We start from the raw sequence: 9,732 nt of genomic DNA on the forward strand, positions 1-9,732 counted from the left end.
ATGGTAAATGCCCGGGATCTTCAAGCTTGGAGCCATCGAGTGCACAATAGCACTCACTTGATGAGTCATTTTGATGGTCTCACAATCCATAGATCTCTTTTTAGTTACCAAGTTTTTCATAAACTTGGCATATCCCGGCATTTGCTCAAGAGCTTCCACCAAGGGCACATTGATCAACAAACTTTTCATCATCTCAATAAATTTCTTGAACTGGTTTTCATTCTTCTACTTTGCAAGTCTTTGAGGGTAAGTGGAGGAGGCCTTGGCAAAGGATCCTTGGCTTTAGGCATTACCGTTTCTGGCATGTCTATCACGTGTTCCCTAGATGTGTTCACTTCATTTTGAGTCTCCTCCTCATGGTCATGAATATCAATTCTCACCTCACCATCCAACTTCTCTTCACTCACTTCCTCAACAACTATAGGATCATCATCATTTTGCACATCAACATCATCACTTACAACTTTCTTTTGCTTGGAGGTACTTGCTTCACCATCTCTACCACTCCTAGTGGTCACTGCCACTGTATGGCCGATATTGTTCCCACCTTTCGGGTTTACTACCATGTCACTAGATAGTGCCCCCTTAGGGCGAGTGCTTAGAGCTTGTGAACTCTGACCAAGTTGGACCTCTAGATTGCGAATAGAAGTATTATGGGACACTACTTGGGCATCAGAGTTGGCGTTCTTTTTCATTATTTGCTCAAACATTGACTCAATCTGTCCCATCTCATTGTTGGACGAGCTAGGACCTTCGGGCGGAAATGTAGGAGGATTATTTGGTTGTTGAAACATTGGAGGCCTTTGAAAACCCGGTCCCCCATTACCTTGATTACCATTATTCCAACCTCCTTGGTTGTTATTGCCATCCCAATTGTTATCAACCTCCTTGGTTGTTATTGCCATCCCAATTGTTATTGTTACCCCAATTCTGGTTGTTGTTCCCCCAATTGTTGGAGTTCTTGTTGTTGTTGTTGTTCCAATTTTCTTGGCCTTGGTTGCCCCAATTCTGATTATTTCCTTGCGATCTCCATTGTTGGTTTGGAGCATTACCTCGTTGTCCTTGATAGTTGTTGGCATACAAAACCTCTTCACTTTGCTTACAATACCTATCATCCTGGTTGTAACCACTACTACCTTGCTCATATTGATCTTGATTGCCTTGCATTTGTTGCCCATGCTGTCTTCTCTTGTTTATCAATAGATTAACGCCTTCCATTGTTCACTTGCTTTGGTCCCTGAATCTGCTGAAGCTGTGCTTTGGCTAACTAGTTCATGGTTGTTGTCAACTCAGCTATGGCTTGTCCATGGTTTTGAAGTTCCTTGTGAAGGTTTATGACGTGAGGGTCCCCTTGAGGAACATTTTCCCGACTCGACCAGGCTGAGGAAGTGTCAACCATCTCATCAAAAATCTCCAGGCCTCAGTATATGGCAACTTCATAAAACTACCCCCTGCTAAATTATTTACCACACATTGGTTGGTCGTGTTTATACCCTGATAGAATATCTGTTGGATCATTGCTTTAGTCATATCATGTTGGGGCATTCCTTGACCATAGTTCTATATCTATCCCAGATTTCATGAAAGGGTTCATTTGGTTCCTGTTTAAACGCTAAGATCTCATCCCTTAATGCAGTCATATGTACCGGTGAGAAAAACATGGCTATAAACTTGTCAGCCAAATCATCCCACGTAGTCATGGAATGGTTGGGGGAGTCTTTTGAGCCAGACCAGAGCTTTCCCTCTAAGTGAAAAAGGGAACAATCTCAGTCTCAATGCATCCTCTGACATATTAGTTTGTTTGCTTCCCCAGCAAGTATCCACAAAGCCCTTTAGATGTTTATATGTATACTGATGGGGAGCACATGTGAAGTACCCTCTTTACTCCGATAAGGTTAGCATAACATTTGTAATCTGGAAATTGCCCACCCGAATCCGAGGTGGGACAATTACACTTGCATAACCTTCATTCGGAAGCACCCACGGAGCTACTCATGGAGAAGCTGGGGGAGGGTATGGAATATTTTCATTGGCCTAGCAGCCTCTTCTTTGAGCTTGAGGTACTAGGGGCACCTTATCTTCTCCATTATCATCTATCTCCTCCCCCGGGAGAACATTTCCAATAGGATCTCCAAAACCATTTAACTCCTGGCAACGGTGCCAAAAAATGATCGGCTCCAACCCTACACCACTATGTAATGGCGAGGAGTGGTCGATGCAGCTTTTACCCGAAGGGTCGGGATCGATTTCCATAGGGAGTTAAGATTGGTTGGGAATTGGGTTTCTATCTAATCTAGCTGTGTGTGTTGATTTTAATTGCAATTCTAACCATGTTTGGGATTGTTTCTATTCTAATTTTAATGCTAAGGATTGCTGAAAATAAGCTAAGTACAATATTTTTGTAAAGTTTTCTCAAGTGATAAAAAAGCACTAGGGAAGTGACTTATACCTAGACGAGTTTCTAATGTGATCTAAAATTTAGGACAAGCTTGTTATATTAGGGGTCATGATATAACCTTTACATAAAATTACTCATCTATACCTCTTGATAGTTTGAGTGACTTTGCCCTAATTGGCTTTCTCAAGCCCAATTGGGTGATCAAACAATACAAGTAAAATTGGCTCAAGTCGGGTATTACTATCTCTAGGTTTAACCCTTTATTTGGGTCTATCAATATCTTGAGTGCACCCCAATTCCTTGTTAGCCTAATTTTCCTAGACTTAGTCTCTCTTTCTCAAGAAAAGTCTAAGTCATACAGGCATGAATTAGTATTTGCAACCACCAATTCTACAATTAAAGCATGAATCAAGCTAAATATCACTAACCCATAAACAATTAAGCCCTAAAATAGAAGACCCATTAAATACCCACAGTAGGTTTGGGATACAACCCTAGATAATGGGTTTAGCGACTCATAATAAAGGTAGAAATACGACTAAAAGTTAATTACACGAAGAAAATCTAAGATTAATAGCTAAAGTTACTCTAAAATTACTCAAAGTAGTAAAATACAGTTGTTCATGAGCTCCTCAGTACAAAACATAACATAAAAATCTGAAAAAGATCTACTTATACAGAGCTGAAATTACTAGACAAAAATACACCTACGGAGGTTCCGCTGTCAGTACAATACTGAGCGCCTCAGTGCTTGGACTTCCGCGGCCGCGCAAAAGCAAATGCGGACCATGTTTCTTCTCTTCTGAGCTTTGTCTGGACTTGATTCAGATGGGCGCATAAAAGAGACCGCCTCAGCATTGTCTTTAAACATGGTTGCGTAAAATGTTTGTGTACCGCGCTTTTCATTTAAGCTCTAAATTCCAGGCCTCTGAATCTTTAATTCGCCCTCAGCACATTTAGCATTGCGGCCATGTAAATTATTCCGCTGTCGCGCTATTTTATCGTGGTCAGCTGTGTATGTCTGCATCCAAAACCCCTTCTCTAAACCTCAATTCCGATGTCAGCGTAATTGTGGCCGCCTTAGTGGTGAACCTTACGCGGCCGCTCTTTTCCTTTGTTGTGACCGCTTTTCGCTCAGCTTTGAATCTGTGCAGGTTTAACTCCTTAATGAGCTGGTTATGACTTTCTTGCTTCATTTTGACCAAACCCTGCAAACAAGCACAATAAGTTAGTTTTTGGGAATACTATTACACATTTTTATCCAAAACCTAAGCAAATGAGAGCATAAGATAGGCTAGAATCTATAGTTATCACCTCCCCCAAACTTAAGCTTTTGCTTGTCCTCAAGCAAACAAAGTAATTCCCACCTCCACATGGCAAACAAAAGAAGAATTTCAGCTGTTCTAAATTGACTTCAACAAGCATCAATTGGGACTAACAATTACCCTCAACACAAATGTATTATCAACAACACACAACCTTTTTAGCACCATGGCTCTAGTGTGACACAAGAGCTTCAAGAGTTAACTCATCAAGGAAGCTCTACTACTACGTACGTCGCTGTGGAACCCAAACTCTTTCTCTTCTACTCTCCATAAGCAAATCTCACTTTAGATTATAGCACTCAGAACAAGGATTGCGTAAAAATACACTCATCTTTCTCAAAGAAAGGTCACAAATCCGGCTCTAAGTACCATAAGCTTTCCCCTCATGTGAATCACCACTAATGTAAGCTCACTCAACTCGAAATCATATAGGACTTTTGCGGGAATGTAATGAAGGATTTTGGTTCAAGGTAGGATATATCGGTCTATGTAGCTTTCATCTTTCCTCAAGCACTTCATTTTCTCATTTTGGCTCACACTTTCTTGACTCTTTGAGTTTTTTTCTTCTTCCTTAGGGGACTAGAGAAACACACTGTCACTCCTTCTTGTTCATGACAATCATTTTTTTCCTTTTTAATCATTCCACGCCATTCATCAATGCTTTTATTGAATCCCTTCATTTTTCTATAGTGTTCATTTTCTTTTTGACTTTTTTCTTTTTGCCTTCCCTTTTATTCATTTTGTACCTTTTATCACTTTTGCATTCCTCGTCTCTCCCCCCAAACTTATGCTTTTGCCAATTGTGCTAAGAAAAGATCGGGTGCTAAGAGAGGGTCATTTTAGAACGGATAAAGGCTTATATCATGGTTATTGAAAGAACAAGGGCTTCAGCTCAACAGGTTTGGCTAGGGATATCATATTTGGTGGGATATGGATGCTGTCAAGTTCCAATTTGGATCAAGGAGAACATATAATCATTTCTCAAGTCGAGCTTTACTTAGAATTTCGCCTAGACAAATATTCAGGGCAAGTTCTAGACTTATTGGCATGGGACTTGGACTTGCAAATCCATACTTCACCTCACAAACTATTGGATTGCTAAAGAGAAAAGAGTCGAGGGCCCACAACAACTTTAGCTAAGATTGAGCAACTCAAATGGCTCCTAAAAACCACTCGATGATTGTTTAGTCAACATAAGAGTCTAAAGGTCATAACTAGCACCATTCTTTTCAAATCAACTTCTTTCTAGCCATAAGGTCAAAGGTAAATGTGTCAGGCCCAAGTGAAGATTTACCTGAGACACTTTTATTCATTACTACTATTTACACAAAAACATAAAGAAAATGGACTCAAACCCTAATGAAGGTTGCCATGCCATCCATTATCGGGAAGAGACACCTGGTTCACACAAATTCCACATTTGGAAAGAACCATGACATTAAGAAAACCAAAGGCTTATTGATCAAGAAAACTGGAAAAAGTAAGAAGCTACACATTGAAAAAAGAGACTACTAAATGAAAATAAGAAGCTATGCTATCAAGGAAAATTGCAAAAGACATTATAAAGTAAAATACGGAAAGTAAACTGAATATGTACAATAGGGGATTGAGATGAATATACATAAGAGGGAATGAATATATACATGGAAAAGTAACTTTATATACATACCAAAATTGAAAAATAACGAGAAGTGAAAAATAAATGGTAGAATTATATACATACCACAAGTGAAAAATAACAATAAAGAAAAATAAGTTTCATAATTACAACCAAATAGCAAAAGTGATTGGCTCCAACCGTACACCACTATATAATGGCGAGGTGTGGTCGATGCAGCTTTTACCCAAAGGGTCAGGATCGATTTCCACAGGTAGTTAAGATTGGTTGGGAATTGGGTTTCTATCTAATCTATCTATGTTTGTTGAGTTTAATTGCAATTCTAACCATGTTTGGAGTTGTTTCTATTCTAATTTTAATGCTAAGGATTGCTGAAAATAGGCTAAATACAATATTTTTGTAAAGTTTTGTCAAGTGATAAAAAAGCACCAGGGAAGTGACTTACACCTAGGCGAGTATCTAATGGGATCTAAAATTTAGGACAATCATATAAACTGTACACAAAATTACTCACACTATACCTCTCGGTAGTTTGAGTGACTTTGCCCTAATTGGCTTTCTCAAGCCCAATTGGGTGATCAAACAATACACGTAAAATTGGCTCAAGTCGGGTATTACTATCTCTAGGTTTAACCCTTTAACTGGGTCTATCAATATCTTGAGTTCACCCCAATTCCTTGTTAGCCTAATTTTCCTAGATTTAGTCTCTATTTCTCAAGAAGAGTCTAAGTCACAAAGGGAAGAATCATTGTTTGCAACCACCAATTCTACAATTAAAGCATGAATCAAGCTAAATATCACTAACCCATAAATAATTAAGCCCTAAAATAGAAGAACCATTAAATACCCACATTAGGGTTGGGTCACAACATTATCAAATGGGTTTAGCTACTCATAATAAAGGTAGAAATCAAAGATGGAGATGAAATATAAACCATAAAAGTTAATTACAAGAAGAAAATCTAAGACTAATAGCTAAAGTTACTCTAAAATTACTCAAAATAGTAAAATACGGCTGTTCACGAGCTCCTCAGTACAAAATATAACCTAAAAATCTAAAAAAGATCTATTTATACACAACTAAAATTATTGGACAAAAATACCCCTACGGAGGTTCCGCTGTCAGTGCAATAAGCGCCTCAGCGCTTGGACTTCCGCGGCCGCGCAAAAGCAAGCGCGGACTGCTTCTCTTCTGAGTTTTGTATGGACTTGATTCCGCTGGGCGCGTAAAAGAGACCACCTCAGCGTTGTCCTCATCCGTGGCCGCGTAAAATTTTCACGAACCGCGTTTTTTCTTTTAAGCTCAAAATTCCAGGCCTCTGAATCTTTAATTCGCCCTCAACAGATTTAAGCGGCCACGTAAATTATTCCGCTGCCGTGCTATTTCACCGCGGTCACCGGTGTCTGTCTGCATCCAAAGCACCTTCTCTGAACCTCAATTCCGATGTCAGTGTAATTGTGGCTGCCTCAGCGGTGAACCTTCCGCGGCCGCTCTTTTCCTTCGCTATGAGCACTTTTAGCTCAGCTTTGAACCTGTGCAGGTTTAACTCCTTAATGAGCTGGTTATGATTTTCTTGCTTCATTTTGACCAAACCCTGCAAACAAGCACAATAAGTTAGTTTACGGAAATACTTTTACACATTTTTTATCCAAAACCTAAGCAAAATAGAGCATAAGATAGGCTAGAATCCGTAGTTATCAACCTGCAACTGGTGCCAAGAATACCAGAAAATCTGGTGTGCTTTCAACTACTCCCACACGTTCGAAACTCACCCGAGCCCTCGGAGCTCCACACCGAATACTCACACAAGTCTAAAAACATCATACTAACTTAGTTGAGCCCTCAAATCACACCAAATAATTCTAAAATCACGAATCAACCCCCAATTCAAACTTAAAGATTTTAAAACTTAAATTTCTACTTTCTATGTCGAAACCCATCAAATCACGTCCGTTTGACCTCAAATTTTACACACAAGTTATATTAAACATTATGGACCTACTCCAACTTTCGGAATTAGAATCTGACCCTGATATCAAAAAGTCCACTCCTGATAAAACTTCTCAAAAACTTTCAAATTTTTAACTTTAGCCAAACGACTCCTAAATGACCTATAGACCTCCGAATCCACTTACGATGGCACTCCCAATACCAGAATCACCATACAAAGCTATTCCCAGACTCGGAATCCCAAAAGGACATCGATAACATGGAAATGCATTTCAACCCAGATTTATGAAATTCTTCCAAAAATACTAACTTCCACATTAGGCGTTGAAACGCTCCCGGGTTATCCAAAACCCGATCTGGATATACGTCCAAGTCTAATATCATCATACGAACCTGTTGGAACCTTCAAATCCCGATTCCGATGTCGTTTACTCATAAATCAAACCTTACTCAATTCTTTAACTTAAAGCTTCCGAAATGGGAATTTTCATTCCAACTCAACTCCAATCTTCCCGAAATTCAATTCCAACCACGCGTACAAGTCATAATACCTGAAGTGAAAATGCTCATGGCCTCTAATTGCCGAACAACACGTGATCGGGGCCAACCCTACATACTATGAAGTAGCAATAGAGGTCTAAGCAGCTTTTACCTGAGAAGGTCGAGATCGATTTCCATAAGGAGCTAGAATTAAAGTTGAGTTCCTATCTAAATGGGAGTTGTGTAATTGTTCCTAATTGTACTTCTAAACATTGTTTGTTTTGGTTTCACTTCTAATTTTATATTACTACGATGCTAAATTAAGCTAAGTAAAGCTAAGATTAAACTATTGAGAGTTGATCAAATAGATAAAGGCACTAGGGTAGTGACTTTCTCCTAGGTGGTTAATTGACGAATTCTTGAGTCTAATGCTAGATTGTCAAATTTGGGGAGTATGATATAACCATTGCACGATTTCACTCACTCTATACCTCTCGGTAGTTTGAGTGATTTTGCCCGAATTGACTTACTCAAGACCAATTAGGTATGCAAATTTGTGCAAGCAATTGAGGTTCGAGTCGGGTATTACTATCTCTAGGTTTAACCCTTTAATTGGGGCTATCAATTTCTTGAATACACCCTAATTCCTTGCTGGACCAATTTCATGGACTTAGGCTCTCTTTCTCAAGAAGAACCAAAGTCTACTAGGCATAAACTAGTGTTTGCAACCACTAAGTCAATATTAAAACCCTAAATTAGTCCAAATATCAAACACCCATAGACAATCAAGCATCGAAACACAAGACCCACCAATTACCCACACTATGATTGAGCCACGACCCTAGCTAATGGGTCTAGCTCCTCATAATTATAGAAGAAAACAAAGAAATAGATGAAGAAAAATCCATAATAATTAATTACTAAATAAAACTTGAAGATTCAATGTTGAAACTAAGCTAAAATTACTTAAAACGGTAAAAGAAATGAGTTCACGAGCGTAGCTCTTTGTCCAAAACTATATGATGACCTAGAAATGGGAAAAGAAACTATTTATACTAGGCTGAAAATTCAAGACAAAAATACCCCTACGGGGCTAGTGCGGGCCATTACAAAATCGAGTGTGGCCGCATTAAGGCTCTTGGCTTGACTAATCTGCTCTCTAAAGTTGGCCACCACGGATCGCACAAAATGCACCGCGACCACAGTGGCTTCTATTGCGGTCCGCACAAAATGGACTGCAAACCGCATTGACCAGGTTCCCCAAAATGCCACCTTTCTGAAATTTGACTTTGCGGACCGCATGAAATCGAGTGTCGCCGCAATGGAATCAATGCGGACCGCACAAAGTCCTTTGCAGCCGCATTACCTGGCTGATTGAGAAGCATACTCTCTGATCTTCATCTTTGTGGACCTCACAAAATGGTGTGCGGCCGCATTGGTCCTGTTTGACTGAGCTTTGTCTTGGTCTTGGTACTTGTGCAAGTTTCACTCCTTTTTAAGCTGGTTTTTTGACACCTTGTCACCTTGTTGATCAACCTGCAATAAAGTACACCTTGTGAGCCTTTGGGACTATTTTGTACACATTTCTAATCAAAACTTAAGCAAGAAGGAGTGTAAAATGCATCATAATCTCTAGTTATCAACTTTTCCAAACTTAAGCTTTTGCTTGTCCTCAAGCAAACAACATAAGACCCACCCTTTAAGAGTCAATCCAAGAAAATTCAGCCGACCTAAAGTGACCTCGTCTAGAATCAATTGGGACTAACAATTTCCCTCAATTCAAATGAATCATTAACAACATTCACTCTTTTAAACACCATGGATTTAGTGCGACACAAGAGCATCAAGAGTTGACTCAACACAACAAAGAAACTCTTTCTATTACTTTGGTCATTGTGGAACCCAAACTCACACTTCCTCAACTCTCCCTAAGCAAACCTCACCTTTATGGTAGTGGCAC

Source organism: Nicotiana tabacum, chromosome 3 (assembly GCF_000715075.1).
Source record: "Nicotiana tabacum cultivar K326 chromosome 3, ASM71507v2, whole genome shotgun sequence".
NCBI lineage: Eukaryota > Viridiplantae > Streptophyta > Magnoliopsida > Solanales > Solanaceae > Nicotiana > Nicotiana tabacum.